The sequence below is a fragment of the Phacochoerus africanus genome, chromosome 9 (assembly GCF_016906955.1).
Source record: "Phacochoerus africanus isolate WHEZ1 chromosome 9, ROS_Pafr_v1, whole genome shotgun sequence".
NCBI classification, from domain to species: domain Eukaryota; kingdom Metazoa; phylum Chordata; class Mammalia; order Artiodactyla; family Suidae; genus Phacochoerus; species Phacochoerus africanus.
Window position 1 is genome coordinate 22,368,315 of NC_062552.1, and position 22,458 is coordinate 22,390,772.

A 22,458-nucleotide genomic window follows, 5' to 3' on the forward strand; every position below is an offset into this window, starting at 1 on the left:
TTTAAAAAAAATAAAAAAATTAAAATTAAAATGGATTATACAGAAATTGTTATATTTTTATAAATGCAACAAATATTTTATGACAATAAGAAAAATGAAAATTAAATTGCACTGCAATATGACTTTCACCTACTAAAATAACAGATAAGCCAAAGTTGACAGCATAGCTCATTGGACAAGGTGAGGAAGGAAAAACCTCAGTCATTACTGGCTGGGAGTATAGATGAATAAATTTCCTTTGGAGACCAACTTGGCAGTGTATGTATATACTTCAAATGCATATATCTTAGGACACACTGAACTCCTTTTTAAAACTTTGTGTTGCAATATTACAGATGCACACATTCAAAATTATATACATATGAATACATTTGTACATAAATGTCTCTAAATAATGTTTTATATAAATGTATAAAGTTATTCATTGCAGCATTGTCTGTAAAAGCAAAAGATGAGGGAAAGCTCCTAAATGTCCAATAGAGGACTGGTTAAATAATATACAGTAAACCATAAGTTGGAATACCATGCATCCTTGGAAAAGAATGAACTGTTATTTTTGCGATGATATGAAAAGTTCTCCAAAATAATATTGACTAGGGAAAAAGGGCAAGGTACAGCTATATACAGTATTTTTATAAATAATAACTTTAAATTAAACTATATTTTATTTATTGAAATATTTAATAAATCTTTAATATAATATAATATTGTATATGCATATAAAAATATTCCCCCACAAATTCTAACAAGACGGAGATTTCGGCAGAAACCACACAATATTGACATTCTTCTCTGTTTTGCTAAAGAAGGAATCTTTGTATCTAACAAAATATCGTGTGGAATGTATTTTCTGTTTTGTCTCTAAGCAGAGACACAGCCTCTTCCTCAAAGCCAGAGATCCTTGGTAATAACATGATTGGGTAGGATGAAACACTTTTAAGTCAGTAAGCTTGGTGAATGGTGAAAATTTCGGTTAAAAACACGGTGCAAGCATCTTGCAAGCTTACTACCTGCTCTAGGGAGGGACTCGACATTGCCACGTGACAGCAGGCTTCCCAAGGGGAAGGAGGGAAGAAGCCACAGTCAAAGAGGATCACGACGAGGGTGGGATTCGAACCCACGCGTGCAGAGCACAATGGATTAGCAGTCCATCGCCTTAACCACTCGGCCACCTCGTCTGATGCCGAACATGAGGAAAAAATCATGCCCTTTATCCCTGAACTTCCGTTGGGTAGTACTATAATTGCTTTTTTTCTGGTTTAATTCATACCCAATTTTCACAATCAGATCTTTTTAGATACATTTCACGGCAACTGTAAAACTGATAAATGATGCTTAGAGTGCTTCGGTTACCTGGCACATTTACAATGAACAGATAAAACCAGTATGCTTCCCTGTTTAAATACCCAGATCCTTGCAGAACAAATGAATGAATGAACATAGCCAGGATTTCAACGCTGATTTGCTGATTCCGTTCCAATCCAGTGCCCTGTGTTCTCCCAAAGACCAGGGGCCCTCTGCCGCTGCACTCTACATTCCAGGGCCGAATTCCCTATGTCCTGATTAGAACACCTCCCGGGATTCCTGTTCTCTGGGAGGGACCAGGAAACAACAAAGAAGCTCTGTGATTCTTGCTTTTGCTTCTGAAATATGCCAGAGTCCTAGGAGACACCTACACTTCTTGTTACTTTCTCCGAGGCTTGGAATTCATCAGTCTGCGACATACAGCAAAGGGTGAAAACGTGCTTGGAAAAAAGGCAGAAAAACCGCACACATCCTGACCTGGCCGTTTTGGTCCTAGAGTATCCTGGAGTGTACCATTGATTTACGGTGGCTACCACGAACACCAAGAAAGGCCGGGTGGGTGAAGGAGCCAGGATGCCTGGGTCCTGGTTGTCGTTCTGTTCCGCTCACCGTGTGACCTTGGGCAGACCACTTGCCCCAGTTCCTTAGCCACTCACTCCCTCCCACCTCCACAGCTCCAGTGCCTCGCCCCGACCCCCTGGAGGAAGCTGAACTTGACCACTTCTATAAATCCAGCATCGAGAAACCCCTCTCACTCGCTAGGGTTCAACTGCTTTTCTATATTTTGTGCAGAATTTTGGAGAGAAATTTGAAAAGATTCTCACAGGCCAAAATGCTGTAGCCCTTTCCTTTCTGTGAAGTTTATACTTTAGTTCTTAACTTTGGCAAGACTGATCCTCTCATGTTCCTTTACTGAATTTCATAAACTTATCTTCAGCACACAACATACCCTGAACTACCTCAGTCCTGCTATAGGTTTTGGCTTATAAAGAGAAGGTCAGACTCAGTTCCTCCACTTCTCTGCTCTTCTGATATTAAATATTCATCCTCACAGTTGTATTTCTATTGCTGCCTGGCTTCAGGATAACCAGTACTCTGTTGATCCAGGTCCATGAGCTGTAGTTCTTGCTCTCAAGGGCCAGCCCACTAAGCAGGGCTTCCAGATCTAGAGCTTTATCACTGATCACCCTGACCTGGGCTCCACATGCTCCTGAATCACTTTAGGTTCCATATCATATTTTTTTATTTGTTTTGAGTGACCCCTGTAGGGAATCCTCCAATTCTTTGAGAGACTACATATGTCACAAAGAATACACTATCTAGCATTAATTGTTGGAAAGTGGGAGTCCATCAGAGCTTCTAGTCAGTCATAACTGGTAAAGGTTGTTTTTTTTTTTAATTCAAATATTTTTAATTTTGTTCTGAAAAGCAACTTTTCACATTGACATTATTTTATTGACTTTTTCTTTATTCATGTGCTCAATACATGTTTGAAAGAAGGTTTCAGAGAGGAGTTGATCATTGATGTTATCTTCTTACAGGATAAGGAGAGTTTTACTAGGTTGGCAGGGAGAGCAGAGCATTTTAGAAGAGAGAAGGTGGATGTGAATGGGTCTGGTGCATCATTTAGGGTGAGTATAATATAGGAAATGACCAAAGATGATTCTGGAAAGCTAGAACTTTAATGCCTGTCCAAAGAATTTGAATTTTTTTCCTGTTGGTAGTAGGGAACCTACATATTAGTGATGGTTCCTAGGCTGGAGTCGATGATTAATAAATGGTTTCCTTCAGTGGGAAGAAAGATATATGAAAACTATTCTCATAGGAGAAGATTGTGGTTACGTTTCTGTGGCACCTCTTTCTTGTCACTACTATAATCTCTGTCTTTGCACATTCACAACAGTTCCATTTTTTAAATAGACTTTTAAATTGTAGTAAAATATATATGACAGAATTTATAATTTAACCATTTTAGGTGTATAATTCAGTAGCATTAATGTAAAAACATTCACAACATTATGCAACTACTATCTTTTTCTATAAATGTTTCCTCACCCCAAACAGACACTTTATACCATTAGAGCAATGACTCCTTAGTGCCACATCCCCTCAGTCCCTGGTAACCTCTAATCTATTTTCTAACTCTATGAATTTTTTATTCTAGATATTTCGTATAAGTGGAATGATACAATATTTGTTCTACTGTCTAGCTTATTTCACTTAATATTTTCAAGGTTCATCATGTAGCATGCGTCAGAATTTCATTCCTTTTTATGACTGAAGAGTAGTCCATTGTATGTATATACTACATTTTTTAAATCTATTCAACTGTTGCTGGACACGGGTTGTTTCTACCTTTTGCCTATTATAAACAATGTTGCATTGAATATTGGAATACAAACATCTGTTTGAGTCCTTGTTTTCAATTATTTTTGGAGTAAAATTGCTGGCTCATAATTGCTTAGCTCTTTGAGGAACCAACAAACTCTTTTCCATGGGAACTGATCCACTTTACATTCCCATTACTTAAAAGGATGTTAAAAATGAGAACAAAAAGGCAGAAACAAATCACTGAAAATTGATAATCCTATCATGAAAAGTGATGGCTTTCATTTAATAAAAAACAACAAAGATAAATTTCATGGACAAATAATAGATCAGAAAGAGATATTTGCATTAACTGAAACTGACAGGAGATTGATGTATACTCTATAAAACATCCCTTTCAAAAGAGCAATTGAAAACAAAAATAATAAACACTACCAGAAAAAGAGGAAACACAAAAGAAAAAAGGGCCAAGAAAATAAGTTATTCAGAGAAGTGATACCTAAATGGCTTATAGTATTAAGAGATGTTGACCCTCACTAGAAATCGAAGTGATTTTTATATCCATAGAATGATAAAAATTATAAATGTATATAACACCAGTATCATTAAAGATGTTGGAATATAGAAACTTATCTGTACTGCTGGCAAAAGAGAGATTATTGCAGCTATCCTGGAATGCAATTTTGTAATACTTAGTACAATTAAATATATGGATTATGTATTAGTTTTATATAGCTGATATAACAAATTACTGGAGACTTGGTAGTTTAAAACAATACACACTAATTCTCTTAGCTTTAGAGGTCAGAAATCAGTGTGTTGGCAGGACTGTACTCTCTCCAGAGGCTGTTAAGGGGGAATCTTTCCTTTAGTTTTCCAGGTTTTAGATCTTCATTCTTTGCATTCCTTGACTTGTGACTGCCTCCTCCATCTTCAAAGTCTCCAGTGTAGCATCTAGCTTAAGTCCACACATTGTCTTCTTCATTTTTGCTTCCCTCTTATAAATACAGGCATGATCACATTTAGGGCCCATCCAGATAATCCAGGATAATTTTCCCATATTAAGATCTATGATTTAATCATATCTTCACTCTCTTTTGCCAAATAAGGTAACATTCACAGATTCTAGGATTTAGGACCTATATATCTTTGAGGGCTGTAATTTGTTTTACATATTATGTATATTTTTGAACCCAGTGATATAACTCCTGGGCATATCGCCCAGAGAAATTCTCCCTCAGATATTTAAGGAAGACTTTACAATGATGCTTACTGTAAACAGGCATAACATTTATTTATTTACTTTTAAATGGCTGCACCCACAGCATAGGGAAGTTCTGGAACCAGGGACATCTAATTTTAAGTCTTCAATCTAGTCATTCTAAATATTATTAATGTGAGTTCTCCCACTGCAAACCAGAATATCTGGGCTTGATGCGGTCACTAGTTCTGATTTTCAATCCTTCCTGAACACTATTTTCCATTCTCATAGCATCTTCCTCCTTACTTTCTTCCACCCCCAAATCCATAAAGAACAATTTTACCTAAAGGAGGTTTTGGTAATTTCTACTTTCATAAGTAACAAAAAACCTTTTGTTCTTTCATCACAAAAATTTCCTGGATCCTGATTTTCTCTAAGAGCAGTGAGCCTATTATCTAGACCATGTTTTTCAAGAAAAAAATCTTTAAAGAACATTTTTCTGTGATATGGCTGATTTCACAGAGGGGTCATGTCTTTCCCTGTGGTTCCCCTTATACTTTCAGAGATGCTTATGACCAATGAATCATATGCAGTCCCAAACACCGGGGGAATTCCTAAACTGAGGAAGCTGGTGCTTATCAAAGGGATAGAAATAGATACCTCCAGGTCGAGAAATCTCAATTTAATAATACCACCCCCAACAACAGAAATAGCCACCAAATAGTAAAAGCACTCTCTGCTCCAGGCCCCAGTGAATACAGGTTGTGAACTGCTGGAGTCCCGCTCCAGCAGGTCCAGGGTTTCCCGAAGGATGGGCGGCGTGGGCGAAAGAATGGACACAGACCCAGCGTTTGTGTGGGACTGCTTGTTTATTGATTTCACAGGCTTAGCTTATGTACATTTTTTTATTTCCTGCTATTATGTGTCATACATCCTTTGATATTTTTTAACTTTCCAATCCATCAACTCTGTCCTCATGATTTTGTGAATCATGGGAACATTCACAGTAGTCTTTTTTCTTGTACTTTCCACTTGACTTCTCAGTATTTAATGTACTTATAACTATGACCTAATTCTTATGGAACAGAAAAGAGCAAGCTTGTTAACTACAGAAATCTCTTTGTTTAGCTCTATTTTTCATTAGCAAAGTTAAATTATATTATCAAAGGTTTCTAAAGAAGATCTTTTTTTAATTAATTAATTTTTGTCTTTTTGCCATTTTCTTGGGCCGCTCCTGCGGCATATGGAGGTTCCCAGGCTAGGGGTCCAATTGGAGCTGTAGCCGCCGGCCTACGCCAGAGCCATAGCAACGCGGGATCCGAGCCGCCTCTGCAACCTTCACCACAGCTCACGGCAACACCGGGTCCTTTACCCACTGAGCAAGGCTAGGGATTGAACCTGCAACCTCATGGTTCCTAGTCAGATTCGTTAACCACTGAGCCACGACGGGAGCTCCAGATGATCTTTTTAGTCTTTGTGGTCAGATCAAAAGGACAGATCACAGTAGAAACAGAGGTCGTGATATCTATACTCTTTCGGGTAGAGCTAATAGACCTGACATATCAGTTCACAACTGGTTGACCTTCTGCCCATATTTTCTTAACTTGTTTCTAGGTGCTAGGTGTAAACTGTACCAGCTTTCCCCGTGTCAATGCCCAGTGCCTATTGTATTTATCAACCATTCCCTGGTAGGGAAAACAACTTCACACATAGGGGTTAAATGGCCCATGTCTTGGACTATTGTCAAACCTAAACATATTGTTCTCAAAGTAGTAGTGGTAATCAGAAAGCATTCTATTGGGGACTTTCTTAGAGAGGGGCAGTCCCCGAAGTGGAAAAGGGGATAGAGGAAAGGGGGAATTGTGGGAACTTTAGGGACTTGTTGAAGCTTATGAGAAAGCACTAATCCCCGATGTTTACCCTCTCCTGGGCCTTTTTCTTGGGATCTTTTATTAAGCTGTTAATTCCCCAGCTCCCAAAGTTTCCACTGGCAGTATGACTAACAGAGAAGAAGAAGCAGGACTGTCACTTTCCCAGACTTGCCATGCAGTCTGGGGTCATCAGTCTCCTTGATCATGTCAGAAGGCAGACCTTCACGAACGGCTCCCAGCAGTGAACCTTTCTTATTTAAACTTCACAAGAATTGTGAGATATAGGTATTATCATTTTCAGTATATATGTGAAGAAACCGAGATTTAGAGAGATTAAATAACGTATCTGACCCAGACAGCTGAGAAGGCTATTTCAAGCCCAAATCTGGCAGATTGCAAGTCTCCATAAAAAGCAAGAACTGCTGTTTCCCTTTTCCCCCCAGGCCAGTGTTCTCTATTGTAAAACCCAAACAGTGTTTGGTCCTGAAAAAAATATCTATCTAACAGTAGGTTTCAATGGACTTTCCCACCCAGAAAGCAGAATTGACCAGCAAGACCCTTGAGGAGGATAAAGAGATCTCTCTAATTTGCTCTTTAGGATTCTTCTGTGTTCTTAAAACCTTTTAAAAGCTAACAGAACACAGAATTTTAAATGAGTTTAAACTGAATAGGAAGAAATATGTGCTATAGAACACTACTCTGCACAGAGTATGGAGCTTAAATCAGATCCTGTCAATAGGTCTTGATGATGTGTGGGCATCTCCATAGAGAGCTGCAAGTTGGAGGGACAGAGGCAAATGTCCACCATTGCATTTGAGAGTATTTTAGGAGGGGAAATTCTAGGAAAATGACCCAGATATCACTTCTCATTCCATTGTCTGCCTAAGAACAGAATGGGGGGAAAAAAAAAAGAAGAGAAAAAAAAGAGAGCTCTCAACTAAGTGTGGAAACACTATTTAGGGGTTCAGGTCACTTACAATTTTCTGGAGCTCTGAAGATAAAAGCTTCATTGTCCCACATAAAAAGATTCTTGTTGATTTTTGATAGTGCCTCTTGCTGTTGTGTATTAGCCACTATACAGTGTATCTTAGTGCAGGAAACAATAATGAATTTATCTGTTATTTCAAGGTAAGTCATGATAGCCTTGGTAAACACTGTACCTTGGGAGGGAAATCTCTTCTGGAGATGAATCCCAAACAGAAATGGAAAGAGGAACCTCCCAGTGATGGAAATAACCTATCTCTCTATGTACTGTTCTCCTGTTTGGAAACTTCCATATTGAAGAATAACAAACATAGAGAAAAATTGCACACATCAAGCTTGGTGATTTTTCTTAAAGTGAGCTTGTAGCAACATCAAAGTGAAGAAACAGGTCATTCCCAGCACCCCAAAAGCTTCTCCCCTGTCCTCTTCTAACCACCACCCACAAGAGGGGAACTAATTTGACATTTTATACCACACATTAGTTTTGGCAGTTTTAAAATTTCATAGAAATAGAATCATACATTCTGCTGGTTTCTTTCACTCAACTTGTCTGTGTTTGTGATTGTTTTTCTTACCCATATTTGTTTTGCTAGGGATACATCAGAGGAGGTGGAAATCAGTTTAAAAAACAAAACAAAACACAACAATTCTCCAACCCAAACTCTCATCCTGATCATCGGCTCCCTCATCCACCTCCATTGGGCAGAAACCCAGTGTTGGATGTTTATTTACTGGACATGTGGACAGACTCAATCTAGAATAGTCGGGATAAAAGGGTGGCTGAGAAAGTGAAAACTACTCAATAAATGATGAGACATTGCAAGCAGACATAAGAAGCCAGTTTGAAGGGACTCCCATGGGCCAAATCTGGGCCTATTTGTGTGCCAAAATCATTACGTACTTAATAGATTACAAGTCATAGAAAAAACAGAAATCCACACAAATGGTACATTGATAAATGAAGAAAATAATCTGGATAAAGCAGTAATTCTTGTTTATTAGCATGCCAAGCACTGACTGTAAATGTGGCAGGAGGGCTGCAGTTAGGAAATCATTATTTTGCAACTGTCATGATAAAGATTTGTTCAGACAGTGGATGTTAAATCTTGGGGGAGATTTGATGAGGCACAGGATATCTGCAGTCAAATCACTGTTCTACAAACCAGGTGATCAAAATGAACCACACCAGTGAATAACAGGTAGTCCTTATCTGTCTCCAGGTATGACAATTTGAGAAGCACATATTATCTGTGTAGTATTCCACTGGGGAATGCATAACCTGAATCTAATCAAGAGAAAACATCGGTCAAAAACAAAGAAAAAGATATTCTATTTTTAAAAAGAAGAGGAAGAAGAAAACATATTATTATTAAATGGCATGTCAATGTCACAAAAGAAAAAAGCTAAGGAAATGTTCCAGATTAAAGAAGAAAAGACACATCATCTAAATGCAATACCTGACACTAGACTAGAGCCTGTCATTCTATGGGGAAATCAGGACAATTGCTCAAATTGGAATGCAGACTGCAGGTTAAATACAGCTATTTAAGAGTAAATGAACATGATGTATTGCAGCTTATCCTCAAATGGGAGAGAGGAAGCAAATGATAAAGCAAATGGGAAAAAAATTATTAATGATAGCTAAGTCTGGGTAAAAGGTATATGGTTATTTTGGGTACTGTTTTAATTTTTTCAAATTTTTAAGAAGTTAAATTGTTTCGGATGGAGAGAAAGAGAGACTACACTGCATATGCCCGAGAAATTAATTGGCTGTGAATTGGGTCAGGGCCCGGGTCTTCAAAATAGAGGAAACTTCCCCTCCCTCCTTCTCCAAACCCTAAGCGATACTTCACAGCTCCCGGGTTCACAAGGGTTTGGTCGCGAAGAAACAGAAGCCAGTCCTGCCTTGCCTGCTCTCATCTTTCATCTAAGCAACACCCCCAATTCCATCCCTTCCCATCCTCAACCAGCCCTGCAAAGCAGCGGGCCGCCAGATCTTTTCAGGAGGTTTATGTTGCTCATTTTATTGGACTATTTGGGGCGCCTACGTGATGTCTGTCTCCCATGCTCATGCTTCCAATTTGTCGTGTGATCCATGAAGGACATCATGAGCTCGCAGGGACTTTGCCATCACCACGAAACATTCAGTAGATGTGTTTGGCTTCTGGAAATGGAGATTATTTGAGGTCTTTGTTCCAAGGGAGGTGGTGCTGGATGGGGGAACTGGAGCGCCACAGGCAAGAGCCCCCTTGACTCCACTCTGCTCCTTCTCAGCGGGTGCCCTGGCTGCCCAGCTACCTGCTTCGGCCTCCTGAAGCCGTCCACGTGGGAAGAGCAGGAATGGAGGCTGGAGAGGACGAAAAACAGATTGTCTCTTTTCATCCTCCTTCCTTCGGAATCTCATTCTGTTTCTTTCTTTTGAGGCCGCTGTGCAGTCTGTTTCGCAAATGGGGGATTTTACATTCATATTTCCTCTGCAATTTGCCAAATCTTTGAGAATCAAAGAAATAATGGTTATAAATCACGAAAGGAATGCAAGGAAGACAGCCCCCAGTTGGGGGTGTAGCTCAGTGGTAGAGCGCGTGCTTAGCATGTACGAGGACCCGGGTTCAATCCCCGGCACCTCCACAATTTTGAGCGGCTGCATTCGTGATCAGATGACCCTTTCATTTCTCTCTGCCTTCTTTCAATTTTCTACCTACTTGTACCGCCTTTGTGGTACCTGGTCTCCGCCCCGAGAGTGTAGCCACCCCTAGAAATATCCTGAATCCTATGTGACAAGCATTTCTGAAAGATAAGTGGCCTGATTTCTTTGGATTCCAAGGTAAAAATAGAAAAGAAAAAAAGAGAAAGAAGAAGAAAAAAAAAAAAAAAACAGACCCTCAGTCTCATTCCCTTTCGTCTGAATTCCGAAGAGTTCTTGGAGCAAAAAACACACTGGAGATGGAATAGAAGAAAAATAATGTACTGATTTCTTCCTTATGAGTATCTGACCCCTTTCTTGAATCACGGAAAATGGAAGCAGTGGGCCCCAGTTATAAACGTAGAGTTCTATGCACACAAGAAACAATAAAATGCTGTCTGTCATAGCATGTGGTCCCTTCCACGGCTCCGCTGAATGATACAGATTGAATGAAGACTGGATGCTTCAATGAACCCGGACAGAGGCGGCTTTGCTGAGATAACTGACTGGGAATGTGAGAGATCAAGCATCTAAACCCTGTTTGAGAAGGTTCCAATCAAAATAAATGACATACTGGGCTCATTTCAGAAATAAATTTAAGTGAATGACCATTTCCACTCCTCCCAACACAAACAAGTATCCCACAAAACCAACCGTGTCTTAACCAATTTAAAAATCAAAACTGGCTTTCTTAAGCTAGGCCTAGTCTGAAATATTGGTTGAATATGTAATATGAAAGGAAAAAAAAAAACAAAACAGTTGTCCTTTTTAAACATTGATTTCTAGGAATTTTTTTTCTGGAAAATAATTTTGTACAATATATAGTCCCACTGGGTTTTTAAGATCTATACCACCTATTTAAGTCACTTTAAGGTGTACTTGTGATCACATATATTTAGTTTTTTTCATAAGACAAGGATATCCACTATCTTCACTGTTTAAATGCTGTAATGAAGGCACTCATCAAAACATTTAGCAGGAAAAAATAATTCATGGAGTAAGTATTGGATAAGAAAGGATAAAGCTCTCTCTCTTGGTAGGATTATCTATCTGGAAACTACTCCTCAAAGCAGAAAAGTTACTACAAATGAACAATTTAGTGAAGAACCTGGTTGTAAAATTAATACAAACACACGCACACATGTACACACAGACACACATGTCTTCCTACATTCAGCCTTTGGAAGTTTTTGGTTATTAATTTATTTTTGAAAGCTAACAAAGGGGAAAGAATCAAGTGTTTATACTACCTCTCTTATATGAAATGTATTTCAGGATAAACATATCATTGATAAGGAAAAACTTTTCTCATAGAAGAATCACAGTTATTATATATATAGAAGCAATGATAAAGTTAGAGTCAACATGTTGCAACTAATATTGCTATAATGTATCCAGGTCACACCCATCAATAGCTACTACAACCATGAGGTAAAACTGGATATGGGAGTTCTAGAATGGATGGAGCAGGCTGGTATTGCCTGAAACCAGTGATCAATTCACCTCACTAAAAGTGAGACCACTACACACCATGTGCCTCTTGATGCAGTGAAATAGAACACAAGCAATGAAGTGTTTGTAATAAAAAATTAATACTTTGTCTAATCTAATGGCTGGAACCATCTACATACAGTAAATATTGGGATTATAGGACTATGTTTAATAACAACACAAAAAGGCAATCAGCAAAATCCAAAATTTGGGACAATCTGACCCTCAAGGAATAAATGGCATGAGGGGGAAAGGGGGAGGTGGAATTGATACAGAGTAAATGACATGTAAAGAAAATAATAGACAAAGGCAACATATTTGGGTCCTGATCCAAACAAAGTAATTAGAAGATGAAACAATTGAATATGGACTGAGGATTCAATTATATTAAGAAGTTTTTATCGGCGTTCCTGTTGTGGCTCAGCAGGAATGAACCCTCTAGAACCATGAGGATGCTGGCTCGATCCCTGGACTTGCTCAGTGGATTAAGTATCCAGCATTGCTGTGAGCTGTGGTATTGGTCACAGACATGGCTTGGATCTGGCAGTGCTGTGGCAGAGGCTGGCAGCTGCAGCTTGGTTTTGACCCCTAGCCTGGGAACTTCCACATGCCCCGCAGATACAGCCCTAAAAAGCAAAAAAAAAAGTTTTTACTATTTTTGCTGATTGTGATGATACTGTGGCAGTGTTAAAAAGAAAGTTTATAATTGTTGTTATACATGGTAAAAATTTGTTGTTGAAATCAATATACTATCTGGAATTTGACCTTTATTAGAGGAGACAAGAAACACAAAAAAGGATAAAACAAGAACAACAAAATTATGATAAATGATGAATAAAGTTGGGTGATAGGTACATGGATATTCATTACAGTATGATTTCTACATCGTTTTTAAAAGTCCAAAACAAAAAGTTAAAAATGTAATACTTTTATATATATATATAGTACATATAAAGTACTTTTTATATATAATATATTAAGTATATTTTAATTTTTACCAAAGAATAAAAATCTTTTAAAAAAAGATTTTTAATTGATATAATTGACATAGAAATTGTATTAGTTTTATTTGTACATGGCTTCAAATCATGTACAAATAAAATGATGAAAATCATTGTAGTGTATATAATTTTTTTCAGCTTTATTGAGGTATAATTGGCAAAATTGTAATTATACACAATTACAGATTGTAAAGTTATAAAATACATTTCAAGTGTAAAACAGTGATATACATATAATGTATTGAAACTACAGTGGGATATCATCTCACCTGTTTGGATGGCTATTATTTTAAAAAAGTATTGGTGAGAATATATATATATATATAATGTGTAAAGTTTTCAAATATGTATAATTTCATATATATATATATATATTTGAAAGTATGAGATGGAAAAGTATGAGTTGGGTTCCAGTCCAACTCTGAACTCCTGAGACTAGGAGCTCTGAGGGCAGGAGATGTTCCAGCTCAAACCATCAGGCGGGCTTCCTCTCTGCCTTACTGTTCTATTCTGGCTTTCAACATATTGGATGATGCCTGCCCACATTGATGAGGGCTATCTGCTTTACTCAGTCTACCAATCAAATGCTCATCTCTTCTGGAAACAACCAGGCATACCCAGAAATAATGTTTAATTGGATATCTGGGCATCCCATGTCCCAGTTAGGTTGACACAAAAAGTTAATCACCACAGCCATTAATGTTACTAAAAAGTTAATTAATAACAGAATTTTTGCTAAGATATTCTTTGTTTTGAAGGTATCCTAATCTTTAATAATTTTCAGTTTCTTGGAGTTCCCGTCGTGGCTCAGTGATTAATGAATCCGACTAGGAACCATGAGGTTGCAGGTTCGATCCCTGGCCTTGCTCAGTGGGTTAAGGATCCGGTGTTGCCGTGAGCTGTGGTGTAGGTTGCAGACTTGGCTCGGATCCTGTGTTGCTGTGTCTGTGGCATAGGCAGGCAGCTACAGCTCCGATTAGACCCCTAGCCTAGGAACCTCCATATGCCATGGGAAGCAGCCCTAGAAAAGGCAAAAAGACAGAAAATAAAATAAAAAATAAAAAATAAAAAAATAATTTTCAGTTTCTTTAAAACTAAAGAATAAAGGTAAAGAAATTTAGTTTTTATTTATTCAGATCTATCACCTTTTTTTTTTTTTAACTTACAGATGGTGCTTTTTGAAGTCTTGTGTGCCTATGCAGGCTAATGATGAGGAAAATTAAAATGATGGTAAAGGTGATGATGATGACAATTAACTTACTGTGTTCTTAATAGGAAATAAAAACTTTTTGGATTGTTACAAGAAGAACTGTTCTAACCTCTTTGAGAATTCATTCTACCTGAGCTAACGTATGTTCTATGGTGTATATTATTTAAAAGCAGTTGGCTTAAAGGGAAATTGGAAAGAAGGGAAGGTAGAATGAAGGACTTTCCTGTGGCAAAGATCATAGGATTACTGCAATGACAGATGACCAAGTGGGACACCCACCCATGCCTTTATTCTCCCCCTACCACCAAAGAGTTGATGGAGCAGCATCCAGAATGTTCTAACATTGAAAGAAATGTGGCTTCATTTCAGCATCTGAACTTCTTTTTCAAACTAAGATAAAGATGGTACTGACTTTCATGTTTAAGTTACTTGTAAATATTCAGTGTTTACATGTAACAGAACACAGGAAAAATCATGAGCATATATGGTCAGTGTGGCATGACAAAGGAAATAAAATAGTCATGAACAAACAGATGAGCCACTAGAGGTTTAGCTTACTGCATCCCTTTTGGAGGAAGACATTAAGAGGAGATATTAAGTATAGAACTGGAAGCACCATGCATGCAAGTTATAAACTCTTCTACTTATTATATCCTTGCTGCTATTTCTGTTCTTTCACCAATCTTTGATCAAAAACATTTTTAAAAAATCTGATTTGCTGAGTTTTTGTTCAAGACTGTGTCAGTAATTCAGTTCTTATTGATGAGGGAAAAAAAAGTTATGATTGCGGTCACTCCAGTCACCTTCTATTCAACTGAACCAGATCATGCTGCATCAAATAAGCAATTGAGAAACTGGCTCTGGAAAGGTTGTATACATGACAGTGGTTTTTGTTTGTTTGTTTTTAAGTAGCATATTGGTGAAAAAAAACATAAAAAAGTAGAGTAGAAAAGGATGATCCAGATAGCTGAGAGAGCATAATATCTTCAACTGTTCTTTAATAATTGTATTTCTTGCCACACATCATCCACCTTCAAATAGTTGAGGACTGCCTGCTTGTACACCCCACCAAGGTTTAAAGGAGTTGTGAAGTATGTACGTGTTGTTTTTGATACATTTTATTTATAATTCTTCTTGAAATCACTGATTTGATACATCTTACTCATAATTTTAAAAGGCTCTGCTTTCCATGAATTAGTTAATTGTGACTACAATGCTAGAGATCAGCTAAATTGGCACATTTTATTTATAATTCTTCTTGAAATCACTGATTTGATACATCTTACTCTTAATTTTAAAAGGCTCTGCTTTCCATGAATTAGTTAATTGTGACTGCAATGCTAGAGCTCAGCTAAATTGGAGATGCCGGGGATCGAACCCGGGGCCTCATACATGCAAAGCATGCGCTCTACCACTGAGCTACATCCCCACATGCGATGCTTTTTTTTTTTTTTTTTTTTTTTTTGCTTTGTTTAGAGTAAGTTCTTCCTAAATAGTACGGTCTGTGGCTAGAAATTCTACCTACTTTTTCAATTTGTATTTCTATGAATAAAACAAGATCAACTTAATAAATACTTATTAAAAAAGATTACCCATAGTTTCCCTGTACTTCCTTTTAATATCATTGAGCACAATTTGTAAGGGTGGGTTTGTTATTTGACTAAGTTTGCCTCCTTCTCTAGTAAGGTAACTTCGAGGGCGGGCGGTGGGGGGAGGGAAGAACCTGTGATTGATTTTTCCCATAGCTCTTTATCAAGCCCTTATTAGCATCGAGCCTTGCACATAGCGGTTACCCAATAAAGACCGGCGAAAAATAAATTACAGGTATTCTCTGTTCAGGATTTATGTTACAGAACAGAAAATCTTGCAACGAAGTGTGTGTGGGAGAGGAGGATTCACAAATATATAAACAGATAACTGTACACTTATACAGTATGACAAGCGCTCCGACAAAGATAAGCTTGTGTAACTACAGCAGCAGACAGAAAGTATACCACACTCTTGATCAGAAATTGACTACTGCAGGAGTCTTGAAAGGAAAGACTTGGCCAAGTGAATAAAGGTCAAGAGTTGCATCTCTTGTTGCACATTTCCTGGCACCTGGTTTACCCCTCCACGGAGGCCGCTTTTCTAAGGTTGGAACAAGTCTTGCTCTGTCCCCAGTCCGGCGGGTCCTGGGGCCTCTGAAGCACTGGAAATCTCCCGGAAATTGCCCAGTGCCTCGATGGTGCCCTACCTCTTCCTCAAATTCTTCTGGGCCCAGCCGTGTTGAAAAGGAGAAGGGAGGTTAGGACAACCTGTATTTTCCAAGATCTTGGGAAGGCCTCAAACAACGTGTTCACCTTGTACCTTTGCAAAATTTGCGTCAGTGAGATTTTATCCAAACCAAGATTTGATTTCAGAAATAGGAGCCTGGTACACGGGCTGCCACATCCAAAGACGGCAGCAAGAGTGCAAATGGTCCACCTCACACCCGAGCAGGTAGTGAGGAGAAAATTAGGAGACGAGCCACGGTTCCAGCGTGGAAAAATGGACATGGTGGTGGCTCTTCTCCAATTCGTGAGTGGTGGTGCCAGGCCATTCTTAGTGGTGGAGTGAATTTTCTGGTGAATTGAAATAGCAAATGAGACTCGGATGTTACATAATCCCCTAGTGGTCAATGTTCCCAGATTCTTAAGAGACTATCCTTCCGAGTTTGAGCACTGCCAGGTCTAAATGCCTTTAGGTATTCACCTCGCGGACTGCTTTGACTAACACAGAGGTGCTAACATTTGTACCTTTGAACCCCATTGGTGATGGGTATCAGGGATTTCAATTACTTTCCACAAATGAGTAATTCTTTGTAATTTTGGCCATAAACTGGGTGATTTAGACCACGCCCTTTGTGCCGGACCTACTAGCGACTGGATGGTTGAGTAAAGTGTTGGAGTGGGCGGTCCCTTCCTTCCTCTCCCTCGCGGATGTGGCTTGGTGGTAGACCGCGTTCTCAAGCGTGAGGTCATGGGCTCCATCCCTGGTATGTCTCATTGCAAGACAGCTTTTACCTGTAGGTGTGCTTTATTTCGGCTTTTTTTTTTTTTTTTTTTTTTTTGCTTTTCTTGACTTGTTCTTACTCATCTTTATCTTCCTCTTTCCTTCTCTTCTTATGACTAGTGGCTATATTCTCTAACGCTCAGGGCTTTCCAATATCAAGAGAAACGCCACTTGGGGTTTCCTAGTGGCCCGCGAATTTCTGCATGCTTGCATGCTTGTGGGCCCAGTTAAACCGAGGAAAAAAGTAAAAACTGTGTCAAAACAGCTGAAAAAAATTGCTACTGTTTGTAATTTAGGGTACAATGCATTAATTTTTAGAAATTATTATTTTAAAATATTCATATACTATTTTCTCAATATATAAAAAAGCTTAGATACCCTTAGATATCCCTCACACATGTAAACATTTATTTTAACATCTGGCTATAAAAATTCAGGCCTGATATGTGAAATTATTTTGTCTTTAAGTGTTGAAACACCTTAGTACTGCTTTATTGTTAGAAAATGATACAGTAATGTCCTATTCATCAATACCTCACATCAGCGGTCCTCAAACTATAGCAGGTATCAAAATCACCTCCAGGGCTTATTAACAGATTATTGGGCCTGCACCCCCAGAGTTCCTGGTTCACGGGTCTGTGATGAGGCCTTAGAATTTGTATTCTTAGCAAGATCCCAGGAGATATTGATGCTGCTGGTCCACAGACCACAGTTTGAAAAGCACCGCCTCACTCCAAAACTGATATAACATGGATTTATATTTGAACTGGCAGCATCTCTCTCACACCTCTTATTCCACAGGATATAGTTTTCCTCACCCATTCTACTCAGTGGGATTTTCCTTCTTGGGCCAGGCGAGATTTACACACATACTGACTATGGATAATTCCAAACCCATAACCTGAGACTAGATCCACCTTGCAGGATCCAGTTCTTTCCCCAGCCGAACTGGCTCCTCTTTACATTTTGGCTTTGTACTACATCATGAAATTTCCCAGTGGTTTGCTGTAGCCATCTATAGTTTGTTTGTTTTGTTTTGTTTTTTTGATGCCAGCTTTTCCAAAATGCTCTTAATCTGAATGATTTATATTCATAGTGCTGCTGCAATAAAAGCCAACTTTACAACTGCTTGTTCTGAGCTTGTTCTGAGTTGGGTCTGGTCAGGTCCAAGAGGATCTGAAGGTTTTAATTAGCACTGACTTGCACAATGCATCTTCTTTCTGACACTGGCTTGTGGAATTCATATAATTCTTACACAACAAAATGAACTATATTTTAGGGCATAGTTGGTCATGTATTGATAAAGAAAAGTATTTCAGGGTCATAAGATGGTTCAGCTTGTGGGGATGTAGCTCAGTGGTAGAGCGCGTGCTTTGCATGCATGAGGTCCTGGGTTCGATCCCCGGCATCTCCAATTTATCTCTTCCCAGTTACTGTTTTTAAATGTGGGATCGTTATAAACAGACACAGTTGGTTTTCAGCAGTTCTGCTATGTCTGAGCAATTTAAAGTTAAACAACAAAATTATATTTCATTCTAGTTTTAAAGTCAAATATGCTGCTGAGTAAAATTCACTTTGCTTTAATTTGCCAAGGCCACATCCGACTCTGAGGCCATAACATGCTTTTGGAGGAGGCGAGAAGTGGGAAGGGTAAGAAAGGACTTCAGGACAAAGGGTAGGTTGATTTTCACTCCTGATCCTAGGGTTTTGATGCTGCTGCTGCTGCTGCTGCTTTCAATCACTCTTTCACCTTTGTCACAAGTGCTGCTATCTTATTCGGCCATAAACAAAAATTTTATTTCTCATTCTTTCTGTTTTAGAAGAGATCATGTTTGAGGTTAACTGCTGAATAGAAAATACACTATTGGTATAAGTGGGTAAAAGTATGACTAATTTCTAATAAATGGCCTACCTGAAGCTAAGAATGTAAATAGAAGAAATTGTAAGCAAAGAATAGGTTTCAGACAAGAGGAGACACTTGATTAGAAACGTGTGTAAAGAGGAGGAAGAATTTCTACTAGCTTTTCCTTGGTTCTTTTTGAGAATGAAGGGGAAAAAAAAAACAACTGCTGCTAGCAATCATCATCAAGGACACAGGATGAGAAACCGTGTTCTCTACACGTCACACTTTACACACAGCCATGCTTTGCTTTATAAACCGCTGCTCCATTTAAGTTAAATTAAACTAAATTAAACTCAACCCCACCCCTACCCCCAAATCCTATAATAATTCTATCTCGGGGATGTTTGGTGAAAGCCTGTACTTGTTTCTGCAATCCTCCCTTGCCTGAGCAAGGCTTAAATTAGCCTTTTCCCTCTTATGGTTGGATGATTGCGATTTATCTAACATTTTGAATGTAGAAGCTAAAAATAGATATTGTGAGGTCTCAAGGTTAGGAAACAGAAGTTGGTCTATCAGTAAAATAAAATTACAATTAAAGTTCTTGATGTTAGCGTAGGGATGGTTTACTCAAGACACACAAAGAAACCACTTTCAATCATTTCATTGCCAGCTTTCTCTTTCTCTCCATATAAACAGTTTTTCACAGTAAAAATTTAATCCATTGAATGAGTAGTGTTTTCTTTACAGAGAAGAAAGCATTTCTGAATTGAATTGAGAGCCACTACACTTTTTAAGCTATGCCCCAGTGCAGAATCATTGTTGAGTTTGCAGTTAGAAGGTTAACTCTGCTCTTTGCTGAGTTAGAGGAGACTGCAAAACTCCATTAAACCCTCCTAGATAACCCCTCTTGGCCTCCAAAAAACCTTAGACAGTGACCTCCAATCTCTCTCACTTTGGTAGTTAGGAACTTCCAATAAGAAACAGAATGGAGAGTTAATGTTTCCAAAGAGGACTTCCAGTTAGCACAAATGCATGCTCACCAAAACATTGGTGAATTCATCATCATTACATAAAATGAGAAAAAGAATAGGTTTATTTTTTACTGATCTAAAATTAAGGAAAAGGAATGGATGCATTTATTTTATTTCTGCCAGAGTTTTACCCCAAAAATGTCTTGGAAAAAACCTTGTGAGCAATGCCTCCATCGGAGTTGCAGAAATAGGCTCTTTCTCATTCGGGGGGGGGATTTTCTCCCTAAAACTTGACACCAGTTTACTTTTGTAATTTTTACATTTACAGTTTCTGCACCTCTGGTTAAGTTGCTTTAAATGTACTCTTTTTCATTTTAAATCTATTTTTCAAAAAGAAAACAATAAATAACTTAGGGGAATAAATCTGAAACTTCACCATTTTTTCTCTTGGTTAGTAATTTTTCCAAGTGGTTATGTACCCATATTGACTTCCACATGCATTCTGGTTGCTTTTAATATAAAACTAAAACTCCCTAACACAGCCAAAAAAAACTTGTGATGGTTTAGCCCTATCCTTTTCTAGGCTCATTCTTTATCCTGCCTGTAACTGTTCTTTGCATTCTAGCCACACTGGCTTTCCTTAGGTCCTTTACTCATTGCCCAGCTTCCTCCGCTGGATGATTCTATGCTCTGCCTCTCTTTCCTATATAATTCTTCCACTTTTTTGCAACTCAGGTCTCTCCTTCTCTGACCTCCCCAATTAAACAAAGCCTCCTATATATGTTCTCCTAAATATCAATCATTCTTTTTTGTAATGTTTATCATAGTGCTGCTATTATATTTCTGCCTGTGATTATCTGATTTGTATCTCCTCCTCATTTAGTACTAAGTTTTTTTATCCTTGGAGGTGGAGACCAGACCTATTCGGCTCACCTTTCCACACACTGGTTGAGTAGGCATAAAACATATAATTTTTGGAGTGAGGGGATGAATGAATGTTTCATAATTATTGACTAAAATAGCTAAAGGTAGATCTTTCACTGCTTGAGGCCAGCTGTTTGTGTGCATAGATTTTCTTCCAGAACTCATTTCAGGGATCTCACATCCTGAAATATAATTTCCTGAAACTGGCATGCTAGCCCAGTGTCATGGAACTGCCAGCCAGATAATTGCCTCTAATGGTCTGATGTAAGTGAGCCCAGGAGAGGGAATGATAGTCCTATAGAAATTAACATCGAGAAGCAAATACGTGCTATAACAGCTTATGTTTCCTTAATACTCATTTGTGATTTGTAAGAGTCAAGGGTTTTTTTCAGTCGTTCATGGACACCCAATATCTTACCATGGTCAGTGAACACCTTCAAAGAATATACAAATTTATCCATATGTCTGTTGGTGTTTTGTTTTGTTTGGTGGTGGTCATAGGCAAGTTTTCCTCAGATAAGCTAACAAGTTTATATGCCATACAATTTTAAGAACTATTATTCTAAACCATATGGGGCACTGTTTGATTTTATAAATAAGATTATTTGACATTTTAAACCATGACTTTGAATGGAAAACTATTAACTTTAAACCCTAGCTTGATTATTTATTTACTAGCTGTGATTTGGGCAAGTTACTTCATTTCTCTCCAAGTCCTAGTTTTCTCATCTGTAAACTATGCATAATAAGGCTTAGTTTCGTTAGTTTTCCAATTTTATTTTGGAAAGTCTCTATTCATAATTGATCTTGAACACCTAAGTAAATTCCAATAAAACCACATGCTAGATCAGCAGTAGAGAGCCTGAGAGTCATTATGAATGCAGGTGCAATAATAAGATGTTGTTGAGATTAAATGCTCTAACCAGTGCATTTGATACTGTGATTAAAGATGGTAACAGACTAAAAATTTCAGTACATCATTAAGGTAAAAGCAGACAGGCCCCGCTGGGATTCGAACCCAGGATCTCCTGTTTACGAGACAGGCGCTTTAGCCAACTAAGCCACAGAGCCAGCTGCCTGGCAGGTAAGGCTTCCTTTCTGATCAAATTGTACTCAATTTGGTGACAAGCTGAATTATCAATTAGAGTTATTGTGTACTTTCTTCTCAAATAAATCAACTGTGTAGCACAGGCAGAACTGGGATGGAAATTCCTGGAACTTAAGAATCCCATCAAGCCTAACAAAACGCATACACACACCCACACCACAACATAGAAAATGTACTTAGAACAATCACGGAATGGGAAAGAGTGGATACGAGCAGAGTGTTCATTGTGGAGGAAGGAGCTTCTCTGAATGAGGCCAGAGAAGTTCTTATATTCTACCTGATTGCAGTAATTTAGACTCTTCAAGTGAGTGGATATTCTAAAAGTAGACTGAAAGGCTTTTCTAGCAAAATGGGTATGTTAGAACTTAGGTCAAATTACTGGCATTCCTGGTTACTAGCAGATGGCAATTGTGCACTGAAAAACAAACAAAACAAAAACAAACAACCCCAAATGCCAAACACATTCACTCTACTAACATTTGTCGGCTTGTGCTCTGCTTGAGAA

General features: G+C 38.3%; 5 non-coding genes across 5 annotated transcripts; 2 read left to right on the forward strand and 3 right to left on the reverse strand.

Moving 5' to 3' along the window:
• Positions 1–1,096: 1,096 nt before the first annotated feature.
• TRNAS-GCU (transfer RNA serine (anticodon GCU)) lies at positions 1,097–1,178 on the reverse strand. The gene has a single exon. It is a non-coding gene; the product is annotated as a tRNA-Ser (tRNA).
• A 9,067-nt stretch (positions 1,179–10,245) lies between these two features.
• On the forward strand, positions 10,246–10,317 carry TRNAA-AGC (transfer RNA alanine (anticodon AGC)). The gene has a single exon. It is a non-coding gene; the product is annotated as a tRNA-Ala (tRNA).
• A 5,114-nt stretch (positions 10,318–15,431) lies between these two features.
• Positions 15,432–15,503, reverse strand: TRNAA-UGC (transfer RNA alanine (anticodon UGC)). The gene has a single exon. It is a non-coding gene; the product is annotated as a tRNA-Ala (tRNA).
• Positions 15,504–18,449: 2,946 nt separating this feature from the next.
• Positions 18,450–18,521, forward strand: TRNAA-UGC (transfer RNA alanine (anticodon UGC)). The gene has a single exon. It is a non-coding gene; the product is annotated as a tRNA-Ala (tRNA).
• A 3,321-nt stretch (positions 18,522–21,842) lies between these two features.
• Positions 21,843–21,916, reverse strand: TRNAT-CGU (transfer RNA threonine (anticodon CGU)). Its single transcript has one exon. It is a non-coding gene; the product is annotated as a tRNA-Thr (tRNA).
• Between the last annotated feature and the right edge of the window lie 542 nt (positions 21,917–22,458).